Genomic DNA, 14,813 nt, shown 5'->3' with positions numbered 1-14,813 from the left:
TGTACTGCCTTCCCACATGGAGGGGATTGGTCGGCACTGGCCACTTGGGAGGACCTAGGCCTGCAAATGATCGGTGATTTGTATAAGGAGGGATCACTGCTATCATTTCAGGAGTTACGCGACGCTCACGACCTCCCGAGGGGGGATTACCTGCTGCACGCCTCGCTGGTGGCTAGTATCCAGAACCACTGGAGGAAGTGCCTCTCTGAACCACCGACATCTGAGCGCTGTCAATATGTGGTTATGGCGGCTGGTACTTACAAGGCCGTCACCTGTCTATATCGGAAGCTGTCGACAGCAACGTTGCAGCCCCTGAACGGGTTGAAAGCCAAATGGGAGAAGGATATCGGGCGACCGATTCCCGATACGACTTGGCCGCAGCTATTGCGGCGGGCATGGAAAGGCACAAGAAATGCCAGGTTCCAGATGGTCCAATTCTTCTCTCTTCACCGTGCTTATCTGACGCCGGTCAAGATTTCACAGTACTTTGAGGGTGCGTCTTCACTCTGCCCTAGATGTGGAGTGGAGGATGCGGATTTTGCCCATATGTTCTGGGCATGTGTGAAGCTAACCGATTATTGGGAGGCGGTGATGGCCTGCCTGAATGCTGTCACGGATCGGCAAATTGAAGCGGATATGGGCGTTTGCTTATTATTGTGGTTCCCTCACACCCCCCGCACTCGCGTCACCAGCAAATTCTTTGACTTGGGCCTGATACTGGCCAAACGGGAAATCACCATGCATTGGAAGTCCAGCCGGGGCCCTAGCTACTCGCGCTGGAGATCTACACTGGAGCGGTGGGCAAAAGCAGAGGACGCATTGCGGCTACAACAGGCCAGGCGACTAGATAATGACAAGGCGTTGGAGACAGCCAGGGCGTGGGAGGCCCTTGTGGCCGAACTGCAACTCCCTGAGGGTGGCCAGGACGAGGATAGTGAAGCGCCAACGCCGTAGGGGGTTTTAGGGGTGAGGTTCCCCGTTCCAAACACAATACACAACAGACATGAATAACGACGGAGGTTATGAGAGTTTAGGTCCCCCAATGAGAGGCATTACCTGCCTCCTCCTTTCAACTGCCCTGAGGGAGGGCGGGATTGTTGAGCATCGACTGTTGAGCAAGAGGACATTGGCGCACTGACAAGGAGGGTGGGCTATAGGGAGGGACGGGTTGGGGGTTTGTTTTCATAAAAGGTGTATTTTCAGAAAAGAGTTATTTTCATATATGCTCAAATATGAGTGCAAACAATGAACGATGTCGTGAACTGTCTTATTCTGAAATGCCAATAAAAAATTGTTTTTGCAAAAAAAAAAACAAAAGGGGGTGGTGATGGACGGAGCATCTGAATCAATCAAACACTCACACCCAGTCAAAAGATCTGGGTTTAATCCATCACCGTTCTTTAGCCCACTCTGCCACCCCAGTTCAGACATGGCTATATGCAAATCAGTCTGACCCTGTGCCTCATGGGAACAGTCCAGCCCGAACTGCCTAGCCATGCCTTCACTGGACCGGAAAGAAGCTTCCGAGGACCGGTTTCTGGCATTCCAGCCGTCTTCAGCCCGGCTTGCTTGAATCCAGTGGCAAAGTGAGCAAGGGACTCATGTCTGAGCATACCCTGCCACACTTATGGCGGCCAAAAGCGGTACAAAAGGGGGTGGTGATGGACGGAGCATCTGAATCAATCAAACACTCACACCCAGTCAAAATATCTGGGTTTAATCCATCACCGTTCTTTAGCCCACTCTGCCACCCCAGTTCAGACATGGAGGGGACAAGCCAAGCTGTGAGGGTGTCTGACGAAGCTGGTTGCTCACTAGACCAAGCTGAGGAGGGTCACAACGGCAGCGACACTGAAACTGCCTCAGAAAGGGGAAGTGACTGTGAAGGTGGCCCAGAGTCAAACTGAGCTGAAGAAAGTTGTGAGCAGGGGTAGCAAGAAGAAAGCAGGAGAGCAAGTAGAGCGGAGGAGCAGTGGCCGGAGAGACAGAGGCGACTGAACCTGAGGCTGGTCTCTGAGAGGGATCTTGATCCTGTGTCTAAGGAGCCTGAATCGGACGAAGGCGAAGAAGGGCAAGCTCGTGGAGGTCTGAGGAAATTAAGACGAACGAGGGTGCCTTGCCGAAGGTACGCGACTCCTGAGTGGACATACCATGTGACTGATGCCAGGAGTACTGAGATCGGGGAGGGTGAGGGCAGTGACAGTGATCAGTACCAGTCCTAACATGAAATTGGATGTGGTGTTAAAGGTGCCAGGACTTGAAATAGAAGGAGTACTGACCATCACAGTTCTGAATCCCCCGATATTGAGCAGAATTCGCAATCTGATTCTGAACAGACTGATCTTTCCTACATTTGAAACTGAAATACAGTCTCACAAAACAATTGTGTTGCGTCTTGAACTTTTGCAGCATGTTCTAGAAGCTGTTGGAGCAAATCTTATTTTGGATTAAAGAGACTTTGTTGTAAATAAGCTGATTCTGACAACCTAGGTCCGAGTGGAAGAAGAAGAAGTTTAGGGACTTTCCACTGACGGCGAAGAAGAGTTAGGATTGTCTTTTGAAAAACTGTAAATAAGGAATTGAAATTCGAAGGGGATTTCCAGCTTTCAAAGGTGTGGTTCGAGTTGATTAAGCAACTGAAGCAGAAGACACGTAACATTGAAGGTGTTGTTGTACTAGAAATTGTAAATAGCCCTGAGACCATGGAGGTTGGAAACCCGATTCGTAGAGCTAGGCGCATTGTAGGCACACTTGTAAGAGGAGTGATACTCTTCATTATTCTAGTAGTTGTAGTTTCGCATTTAGCACCACATGAGCAGGCAGTGGAGGTAGAGGGAACACCTACACCTACTACTCCTAGCAAGAAAGAGGTCAAAATAGGAGACGAGAGAGCTTTGCTACTAGAGGAAAGTCGTAGGTTACATGCAGATCTGTCTAGGGGTAACTTCAAGCTTAATGCGTATGCGAAGTTGTTATATGAGTATATTGATGCCATGGATGCGAAAGACTGTTACGTGTGTATGCAATTGCCTGCTTCTGTGGATGAGGGTATTAAATACCATCATCTTCCATTGACATATGGTATTTCATGTAGTTTTCTGCTTAGTATTTTCTATGGACGTAATCATTTTGAGTATTTCTTTTCGAATTATGATGCTGTACTTCCTGAAGTCCAGCTTATAAGCATTTGAACAAGTATGATAATTACAAATCAGAAAATAGACTTAGAACGTATTTTATTCCGACTCAAGAGTTGGATACAGCTTACGCTCATCGCCATAATCTGATGTGCCTGTTGTCAGATACAGAGAAGAAATTCATAGATCAGGTAGAAGATAGATACAGAAAAAACACAAAAGCAGTTGTGAAATTCAGGTGTAGGGATCGAATTTGCAATAAACACACATTGTTGGCCTAATATGTCCAATATAACCTCGTAAACATACACTCGCTTAAATAGAATAAAGTGTATTCATTTAGTTACCAGGGGCGGTGGGTGACATTTTAAAGTGGTGGGGCGCAAAGTGATTTGCATACAGCACTTAGCGAGCGAGCGTAGCGAGCGAGCCCGAACCCCAAAAGGGGGGTTTTTGGGGGATTACCCCCCCCCCAGAAAATTTTGAGAAAAAATCGTGCATTTTCAAGCAAATTTGAGAAAGCAGGAAGGTTAATAAAGCAATTGTGAAAGTGCAGTTATTACATTAATAGATGGCATAACATAGGTAGCTGCTTATTCAGTATAACCACAGAGCTTCATACATTCCGTCCTAATACGCTCAGGTGCTGAATTCAGACTATAAGACTTTCATGAAAATCTCAGGGAAGGTGCACTGGTAAAAACAACTACTGTCTCTAGAGTCACCCCTCCCCGAACTCCTTCTTTAAAATAACAACACACAAGAATTAAGATTCCCATGGATTAATATATGAATATATACAGACTGAGACCCAAATGGGAGGCCTTGACCAGGGCTCCCAACCTGAAGCAAAGTGAGGGAAGGGACATTAGTCAGGAACAGGCGTGAGGTGCTGAGGGAATTAGCTGAAGAGGAAGAGTATGGGGGAGGTACAATAAGACCTCTCCCTGTATGTCCTTATGCATCACAGGATACGTGCCAAGATACTATTATGCCCCACATACCTTAAGAACACTTAACACTGTAAATAGAGCAGATACTCCTGGAACTTGAAACCTAGATCACATGAAGATTTATGATTTCAGAACCAAATAAAAAAAGGATTCAATAGATGTGCCAAGCTTTAGAATTTAAATTGAATGATATCTCACAGAGAACAGTGACAATGAAAGTTGATATGCAAATGTTTCAATCTTTACTCTTGATCACTAGCCGCTATACAGGTTCTGGATTCTACTTTCGCTTACCTTACCTTTTTCTGATCTTCTACAGCTTCCCCTTGTCTAAGCACATATTCTAGTTTGCCACTTCACACTGCACATTGTTCCTAAATTGTACCCATTATTACAGCCTGATGTATTCTTACCCGTGTGTACCTCTACATGATTAGTAGGCATTGCCCAATTTGTCTGTGTTTTGTATGATGTACTGCACGTTGTAACCAGAATTTTGCTAAAAGCAAAAACAGGTTTCTAAAATAAAAAGTGCAGCGAGTGTCCTGCTATGTAAACTGCAGTCAAAATAATTGAGAGATTCAGTGTGACAATGATTTCTGCTACCTGTTTGTTGTTTGGAATAACTAGAGAATGAAATCAGTCACAAGTATGATTTCGCTTGAGGGTACTTCGGTGGTCCTGGGCAGGTCTAGAATGTCCTCCGGCTAGATTTATGATAAACTCAGGTGATGATGAGTGAATTGCTGTGACAGCTGGAAAAATGGGTAATTGGGAGTTTGAAGAAGGAATAGTTTGAGTTAGGGATGTCTATCCAAGCCAATGGCTCGAGCAGCACAGCTCCCATTCTGTATTTTGTTGAGAGTTTATAATTGGCAGAGGATGCCCAGAACTCCAGCTGCAAACCAAATTCCTGTCCATTCCTAGACTGAAGCATTTTCCTCCTCTAGCCTCATGATTTTCATTTGAATGTTTGGCCACAAAGTGTGGAAACGTTTTTCAAGTTTATATTTTGTGTATCAATAATGATGATTATTATACAGTTTTTCACGTGCTTTTATATATATAGACCAAATTAACCTCATTGCAATTGAAGCACACGTTCTATGATGAGTAGAAGTGCGTTTATTAAAGTGTTTTAGTTATGTCACATTTCTGTGTAAAACGCCATTCTAGACAAACTAGATGACATCTCTGTCACTCACTCCTGCTCCCCGCACACATCCTCACCCCACAGGCTCCACAGCACACAAACCGAGGTCATATTAGGTTTATTTTCATTGTTGTATTGTTTTGCTAAACATTAACTTTCTATGGTGCAGATGTAATATTGCTACAAATATCTATGCCTTCCGTTCCTTCAATGGACCTGGTCACTAAGAGAAAGTCTGACAGTAAAATGTTTCATAGTTGTTCAAAACATTTTCGGATGACATTAGCATAGAGGGTGTTGAATAATTATTCAAAGTGTTGGGATAGTGCCACTTATGCAAATATTAACCTTGATCCTAATCCTATCCTTTGGTCGTATCCCAAACCTTACTCTAACCCTAACATTAGCCCTAGCATACCCCTTCACTTAACACTTCCCATAACACTAACCACACTAACCCTAAACCCTATCCTTTAACCTAAGCCTAATGTTAACAATAACATTAACCCCTTCGGGGCTGATGACGAGCTCAGCTCGTCATGAGCATAACCTGCCGTGCGCTCATGACTAGCAGAGCTCGTCATGTAAAGCGGTAATTTTAAAATTGCCGCGTACAGTGGGAAAAGCCGCCGCAGCGATGCGGTTAAATCTTACCCTAAAACAAATGTGAAGCCTATCCATACTCTATCCACCTCTCTTACCCTAATCCTCTTACCCTAGCTATCAATGTAGTGTTGTGTAGGTCATGGTATAATGAAATCAATGTCATGGTAAGTGTCAATGTAGTGATCTCTAAGCCATATAAATGCTTGGCATGTCCATCACCTCCAGAACTAACTTGCCCGAATGCATAAACAACGTAGCAAAGTGGATGAAATCCAATTGCCTGAAACTCAACTTCGACTTGCTGAGAGTGTTGATTTTCGGGAACAGTAACTCCCATGTGGCTCCACCTGGTAGTCTTCAGAGCTTGGACCCATACCAACCAACCATGCAAGAAACCTGGGAATCGTCCTAGTAGACAAAATCAACATGGCAGCACAGAGCAACGCAGAGAGTGCCCCCTGTTTTAACATACTCTGCATGCTCCGCAAAATCAACAAATGGATTCCCCCCAAAAAAACAGACGCCATCACATAAGCAGGTATCCGAAGCAGACTAGACTACAGCAACACTACATCAGAATCTCCAACTACCCCCTCCACTGACTCCAGATCATCCTTTAACTTCAAGGACCCATCCCCCATCACACCAAATCGCAGAGAGCTCCACTGGCTCGCCAGTGTGCCAATTCAACCTCCTCATGTACACATATAAGGCACTGCACAACATAGGGCCTTCATAACTTAAAAAAGCCTTCATTTCCATCAACCCACCAGACACTCACCTGTGCTCAACCTCACTCTCAATTGGTCACATCCTGTTTCCAGAAAAGCTGAACGGGATGCCTGGCATTCTCTCCCACTGCACCCAAAAACCTGGAATGACCTCCCTTTACACATCAAGGTGACCTCCTTGCTTCTTGGATTCTCCAACAAGCGAAAGACCTAGCCCTTAGACTAAATACCAGAGGCTAGCTCACTCTCAACACTCTATATACCCACTCTAGACCTAGATACCTTATCAGGTGATAAGCCGCACTTTACAAATCCACTTAACATAACATACACCGGAGTTATCTAATGACATCGGAAACATTGTTTAACAACATCACAGTAAAATACGAGTTACCTAAAGGCCAAACTCCATCTCATTCTATAGTTTGACTTGATACTTTATGACCATTAATGAGCCCTCTACTAGTCGGCAACTCTGCTGGTGGCTCATGCAGCTGGATAAGCAAATGATCACAGTTGCTTGGAGGACAAGCACTTTTTCTGCTGGAACATACAACTTTTGCCAAATTAGACGCTATACTCAAGCGAGCCAACATCTGGGTGGAGCTACAGTCACCTGCTATGCTGTACCACTGAAAGATTTTTTTTTGTCTTGATCCCATCCGATAAAGACACCTGCTCTGTCTAGTCAGACCTAAACAAATGGATCTGCACTTATGTCAGTCATATGGGGAACCCCAGCTTTGAGAAGTCTTGAATGTTATTATTGGCGGGGTACTTCCCTCTTGTGCAAAACACCTAACTAAACGGAACAGCAAGCTACCCAGTACATTTGAGATGGAGAAATGAAAGAAAGACCTCTATGTAAATTAGCACAATCTTAATTACCGTTTAGGTTCAATCAGGCTCGAGAAGAAACTTAAAGCGGTTTCCGTCATATTAGCCTCCACTTAACATTGCTACTGTGTTAAGCTGCCAGTATTAAAGCATTTAATCTAATTTCATCCCTCCCTGTGACACTGCTGTGAAATTGCCTTTGCTCAAACCAGTATATTTCCTTTTCCCCTGCATTATTCCGTTCAAAGCTCACTCGTCACTTGTGAAGGGATGACTCACACTATGCTGAATTGCTTCTAACTGATTCAGAAAAGGGGGTGGTGATGAACAGAGTGTCTGAATTAAGCAGACCACTCTTACCCAGTCCAAAGATCAGGGCTTGATCCATCACCATTATTTAAATCACTGCCCCATCCCAGCTCAGAACCTGGCTATATGCAAATTAGTCTGTCCCTGGCCCAGTGCATCATGGGAACAGGGCAGACCAAACTACCAAGCCAATTCTTCACCAGAAAGGAGACAAGCTTCCGGGGACCGGTTTCTGCCATTTCAGGCGTCGTCGGCCCGGCTTGCTTGAATCCTGATGGAGCAGTGAGCAAGGGACTCATGTCTGAGTATACCCTTCCACGCTTATGGTGGACAAAATGATTCAGAAAAGGGGGTGGTGATGAACAGAGTGTCTGAATTAAGCAGACCACTCTTACCCAGTCCTAAGATCAGGGCTTGATCCATCACCGTTATTTAGCTCACTGCCCCATCCCAGCTCAGAACCTGGCTATATGCAAATTAGTCTGTCCCTGGCCCAGTGCATCATGGGAACAGGGCAGACCAAACTACCAAGCCATATCTTCACCAGAAAGGAGACAAGCTTCCGGGGACCGGTTTCTGCCATTTCAGGCGTCGTCGGCCCGGCTTGCTTGAATCCTGATGGAGCAGTGAGCAAGGGACTCATGTCTGAGTATACCCTTCCACGCTTATGGTGGACAAAATGATTCAGAAAAGGGGGTGGTGATGAACAGAGTGTCTGAATTAAGCAGACCACTCTTACCCAGTCCAAAGATCAGGGCTTGATCCATCACCGTTATTTAGCTCACTGCCCCATCCCAGCTCAGAACCTGGCTATATGCAAATTAGTCTGTCCCTGGCCCAGTACATCATGGGAACAGGGCAGACCAAACTACCAAGCCAATTCTTCACCAGAAAGGAGACAAGCTTCCGGGGACCGGTTTCTGCCATTTCAGGCGTCGTCGGCCCGGCTTGCTTGAATCCTGATGGAGCAGTGAGCAAGGGACTCATGTCTGAGTATACCCTTCCACGCTTATGGTGGACAAAATGATTCAGAAAAGGGGGTGGTGATGAACAGAGTGTCTGAATTAAGCAGACCACTCTTACCAAGTCCAAAGATCAGGGCTTGATCCATCACCGTTATTTAGCTCACTGCCCCATCCCAGCTCAGAACCTGGCTATATGCAAATTAGTCTGTCCCTGGCCCAGTGCATCATGGGAACAGAGCAGACCAAACTACCAAGCCAATTCTTCACCAGAAAGGAGACAAGCTTCCGGGGACCGGTTTCTGCCATTTCAGGCGTCGTCGGCCCGGCTTGCTTGAATCCTGATGGAGCAGTGAGCAAGGGACTCATGTCTGAGTATACCCTTTCACGCTTATGGTGGACAAAATGATTCAGAAAAGGGGGTGGTGATGAACAGAGTGTCTGAATTAAGCAGACCACTCTTACCCAGTCCAAAGATCCGGGCTTGATCCATCACCGTTATTTAGCTCACTGCCCCATCCCAGCTCAGAACCTGGCTATATGCAAATTAGTCTGTCCCTGGCCCAGTGCATCATGGGAACAGGGTAGACCAAACTACCAAGCCAATTCTTCACCAGAAAGGAGACAAGCTTCCGGGGACCGGTTTCTGCCATTTCAGGCGTCGTCGGCCCGGCTTGCTTGAATCCTGATGGAGCAGTGAGCAAGGGACTCATGTCTGAGTATACCCTTCCACGCTTATGGTGGACAAAATGATTCAGAAAAGGGGGTGGTGATGAACAGAGTGTCTGAATTAAGCAGACCACTCTTACCCAGTCCAAAGATCAGGGCTTGATCCATCACCGTTATTTAGCTCACTGCCCCATCCCAGCTCAGAACCTGGCTATATGCAAATTAGTCTGTCCCTGGCCCAGTGCATCATGGGAACAGGGCAGACCAAACTACCAAGCCATATCTTCACCAGAAAGGAGACAAGCTTCCGGGGACCGGTTTCTGCCATTTCAGGCGTCGTCGGCCCGGCTTGCTTGAATCCTGATGGAGCAGTGAGCAAGGGACTCATGTCTGAGTATACCCTTCCACGCTTATGGTGGACAAAATGATTCAGAAAAGGGGGTGGTGATGAACAGAGTGTCTGAATTAAGCAGACCACTCTTACCCAGTCCAAAGATCAGGGCTTGATCCATCACCGTTATTTAGCTCACTGCCCCATCCCAGCTCAGAACCTGGCTATATGCAAATTAGTCTGTCCCTGGCCCAGTGCATCATGGGAACAGGGTAGACCAAACTACCAAGCCAATTCTTCACCAGAAAGGAGACAAGCTTCCGGGGACCGGTTTCTGCCATTTCAGGCGTCGTCGGCCCGGCTTGCTTGAATCCTGATGGAGCAGTGAGCAAGGGACTCATGTCTGAGTATACCCTTCCACGCTTATGCTGGACGAATTGCTTCTAACTGGCAGACAACCACTTTGCGCACAGTATGACAGACCCGGTTTCTCATTAGCAACGTTGATAGCTTTCCTATCTAATACACCAGGACCAGTTAATATTCACAAGAAAGAGTCAATCACACACCAATATTCAGAGAATTATCCACCCAGTCGAAAATGTGGAGATAAAGAACATTCCTGCAATACTAGCGTCACCGGATGCAAAAAAGGCCATCAACCAGATGGATTAGCACTTTCTATCAAAACATTGCATACATTTTGTTTGGCCCCTCTGTCACTGCGTGGCACCGGTGGCTTACCAACTTGTGGTGGAGGCTGGTGTGCTCGAGGGCTGCCAGTGCTAGTGGGGTGTGTGTGGCAGCTTTCCCTCCACCCATGCCCCTTTCTGACTAACCTCCGTGGACCACTTCTCTCTCCTGCCGCCTCCTCGCTGGGGGTTGATGGATGCCAGTCTGAAGAAAAGCAGACCCACGAGGAGAAATGGAGGCGTCGCATCCGGGTGCAGCGTGACGTGAGCCGGGTGTAGCCAATCCTGGCGCTGGGGGGGCACATTTGCTGCTCGCCCTGTCGCCCCTTACAAACCCGGGCTACAGCAGGAAGAGAAGTCCCCGCAGGGTCCCACTGGGGTACTGTAGTGCGCATGCTTGCGAAAGTTGGAAACCAACTCGCACTTGCGCACTACGGTCTGTCTACTGCAGCCTGAGTGTACTGTCACTCAAGCTGCAGCAGGCCACCACCCCCCTTGCGCATTCCGAAATCTCCGGGTGTGTCCCGGCTGCTGACTCGCAATCCTTACAATAAATTACTCTGTACTAGTACAGAGTAATTTATTGAATGGATTGCGGCGGCGGCCGCGATGCGGGTCCATGTGGCTGGTGGGGCTACGCCCCTACGCCCCAATGGACGCACCGCGGCTGTTAGTTACCTATATTCATTCATATAGGTTAGTACTATTGGCACGGCTGGAGCCGTTTCGTTTCTCTGTGTGCAAATGCGGTTTCCCTGAAATCACGTGATTATGTCTTTCTTCTGAACCATGGCGTCAGCCAAACCATGGTCGAAGTCTGCTAACTGGTAGCAGAAGGGAAACTCAAGGTCGCACCTGCCTTCCTTGCGGGATGCGTACATTCTCACAAAGCCTGTTCTTGTCCTCCCCGGCTTTAGATAGACTGGGAGGCAACCGGTTGACCTGGCCCCGGAATAGCTGAAGCCTAGGATACTAGCAATCAATTGTGCCTTATATGGGTATTCCTCTTGGCCTGCTGACAAACTGTGTTTTTCCTTGTAGGGTGTCATTCTTGAAGTGTGAAAACGTATATATGCTTTGTACTTTGAACATGTAAGCAGTCTCCTCTGCGCACCTTCGAGGTTGTGTAGACCGGGGCTCCCCTGTCAGGGTTTGTCTTTGATGAATAAACGATTGAACCTTCTCCATTGCCGACTGAATTATTAGTTATCCTTAATCGTATATGGGTTATTGGTAAGTGTGACCCGTTAGAATTTATTTGATTCCTTCAGTTGACGACTCCGCCGGGACTCCGCGATAGGGTCGTCCCCTCCTGTAAGCAGGAGTAGCGGGACAAGGAGGAGTTCTGGCCGAGTGGGTTGACAGAAAGAGGATCCTGATTTGAGACACCCGTTTGTGGTATGAAAACAAGCCTTTCCCCTCTCGAGCCCAGTACCCCTCCCAGCTGTTGAAGACCCTACGCCGGAGTCCTACGGGCTTAACCCGAGAGAAGAGCAGACTGTGTCGGTCTGTTTAGATGTCAGCAGTGGAGAACCCGCAATCGACCTGAGTGCCCCAGGTGAGTGATCTTTGAAATTGAATTGGATAAGACTCACTTCGAGGAAGTGTTTCTTTTTCGATATACAGTTAACTGTCTTTGTTTGAAGGTGGCCGGGGAAGCCGGACCACGAGGGAATCGGGGGATCTATCGTTGTGGCGAAGGGGCTGCGCGAGTAGAGACCTCACAGACTTGTTTTGTGATTGATTGAGACTTCCTCTGATGCCTTAGCAGAGTACGGTGTTGCTCGCTCGGCCAAATTCTCTCCGGGAAAACTCTGGGAGCAACTGGGTAAGCTAGGGGTCTGGAGACGTGTCCAGATACCCGGCCCAACCAGAACAGGACCATGAGATGGCCTGTGAGAGAGTTCGTGGTTCGCCTATCTGAGGGTCTCGGAGCACTCTAACGATTGTCTCTTTTTGTGAATCTGTTGGTCTGGAATTCTTTTGAACCGATTCCCCGAACAGGAGTCGACGGGCTCTGTTCATATTTGAAGACGTCATTTGCATTTGAACAGGTTCCGAGAACTAATTGCCTTGCACTGCTTTGCAGCACTTTATTGTGACGATTGTATGAGTGAATGCTCTGAAAGGACACGTCCGATTGTGTGTGTGTGTGATTATATGTAAAAGCAGTGAGTAGAATAAAGCACAATGCCGTGTTTTAGTAAAATGTGTTTTGGGTGCTGTTGTCAGAGAGGAACGCGGCTCGAAGAAAGACAGCCTGCCCCTCCCGAGGGCAGCCCCAGTTTCGATATGTACACCAAACATGGATTACAGACAATTTTGTTTAATACTCTGTGGAACAAGTACACCAGGGACAATTCGGATTTACAATGGCCTCTCACAGGGTCTTTTGATGAGAAAAAGATAAATTATATACAGAATAAATTGTTTATGAAAAAGAGTCGTCAGTCAATGTTTGACTCCTTGAACTTATGGTTGAAGGAGGCAAAAAGATGACGAATTAGGGAAGAGAAGCTGGGGAAGATGAAGTCGGGTCAGACGGTCACACAGAAAGCTATAGCATATGATAAAGACAAAGTGGAGAAGAATATTGAACGGATGGATAGACAGTTTCGGTTGGAGACCGATAAAAGCTATGTAGCCAGACCAGAGACAGGAGATGAATTGGAAGAATTGTTGGAAACCCGACCACCTCCCCCTTATGCCCCGCAAGGTCTGTATCCGGCCGTGCCTGTGGTTCGAGTTGATCAGGCGAGTGCTGTTGCAGCCGCCCGACCACCGTCGGGAATGATTGCCACGGCTCCCGTTGGTGGATCTGGATCCGACATTCCGGTTTCCCCTCCTTCTCTTTGACTAACTACCTCCCCCTTATTATCCCTTCAGCCGGACGTGGCTGTCCCTTCTCCCTTGCACCCTGTATTTCTCTCTCCTCCAACTCAGACCTCTTTAGATCTTCGAAATATGGTTGGCCCTGGGGCCACACCCAAGCGACCGATGTCTGACCCGAGTGATCAACGAGCTTTCACTCGGTCGCTGTTAGGGCAGGAGGAGAGAAGAGCTATTATAATTCATGCATCCCAGTGGATGCGGAATCCTATTTATACCTTAGAAGATATTTGGAGTACTATGAAGGATTTTGAACCCGTTGCACAACAACTGGCTCTAGAGAGCATGGCGATCCGATTGATCTCGCTATGGGAACAGTGTTTCGAGCAAGGATTACCTCCTCAGATACTGCGTGACATCAGGGATCATGCTCATAAATTCCATCTCCAAGTCGAGGAAGTATATCAGAATGTTAACACCCTTTTGAGCTATAGGGAAAGGATGCACCGAAAGAGCGCTGAATGGGGAGCGCAGCACCCCATGAGAGAGGTGCATTCCCTCTTTTTCCCTGAAGTACCTGAGCTAAAAGATGCCAATAATGTAGTAACTAGGGCCAGGGTGGATTCCAGGCTTCAGGAACAATGCGTTTATACCCCTTGGAAACGGAGTGAAGTGCTTGCATTAAAAACCCAGTTACCAGATCCCCGTAAAAATCCTACAGCTTATTACAAAGAATTGACCAAAGCTGCCAATTCTGCCATCATGACTATAGCTGATATCAAGCTATTTTTTGGTCTCCTAATTCCGGTCGATATCTGGAGGCAGATTCATGATACTGACCATATCCCCGAATTAGGAGGAACATGGGACCAATTAAAGAATTTGGACAAGGAACAAAAACCAGGTGAGAAGCCCCGGGACGAAATATTAGCCGTGCCCGAAAAAATTGTTACATTCATGAAAACCCTTTTACCTCCTAGGAAGGTAGATTGGGATAAATTAACAGCATGTAGACAGAAGAAGGATGAAAGTGTGTCTGACTTCTTTACTCGGTTCGAGAAGGTGTTTATAGATTTCAGTGGACAGGACCTCTCTACAGAAGGGGGAATTAGACTATTTGTGAATAGGTTTGTTACCAATCTACTCCCGGAGGTTATGTCTCGCCTTCAGTCGTCTGAAAGTACGTGGACTACAGCTGCACCATCCGTCATTCTTAGTATGGCCCAATATTACGAGCGACGCGAGAATGAGAGCAAGGACAGATTAGAAAAGAAGACTAAGGATTTAAAAACAAGGGTATTATTGCAACAAGTTAGCAGAGGTCAAATGACAGGAAGGGGTGTGCGGGGCTTGTATCAAAGGGGCCAGCCAGTGGGGAGAGGGAGAGGGGGCCCGCCGAATATTGGGATAAACCAATGTTCCTATTGTAAGGAGGAGGGACATTGGAGAGTAGATTGCCCTTTGCTACAAGGACGAAACGGACCCAGTAGGGGTCGAGGAAGAGGTCGGGGACACATGGATCGAAATAGTATGAGGAGGGAAGAATCGCAGCACGAGGGTTCTCGTAAGAATCATTTTGACGACCCCCAGAATAGACAATACTA

At 47.0% G+C, this 14,813-nt stretch overlaps 1 protein-coding gene across 2 annotated transcripts in view; it reads left to right on the top strand.

Annotated features, from left to right (window-relative positions):
- The window catches only part of LOC144792107 (myoferlin-like), a 3,514,236-nt gene that overhangs the window by 3,326,088 nt on the left and 173,335 nt on the right, over positions 1-14,813 (top strand). The window lies entirely within an intron of this gene.

The sequence above is a fragment of the Lissotriton helveticus genome, chromosome 11, assembly GCF_964261635.1.
Source record: "Lissotriton helveticus chromosome 11, aLisHel1.1, whole genome shotgun sequence".
In the NCBI taxonomy this organism is placed as follows: domain Eukaryota; kingdom Metazoa; phylum Chordata; class Amphibia; order Caudata; family Salamandridae; genus Lissotriton; species Lissotriton helveticus.
The sequence above is the reverse complement of the archived record's forward strand: the minus strand, read 5'-3'. Positions and strand labels throughout refer to the sequence as shown.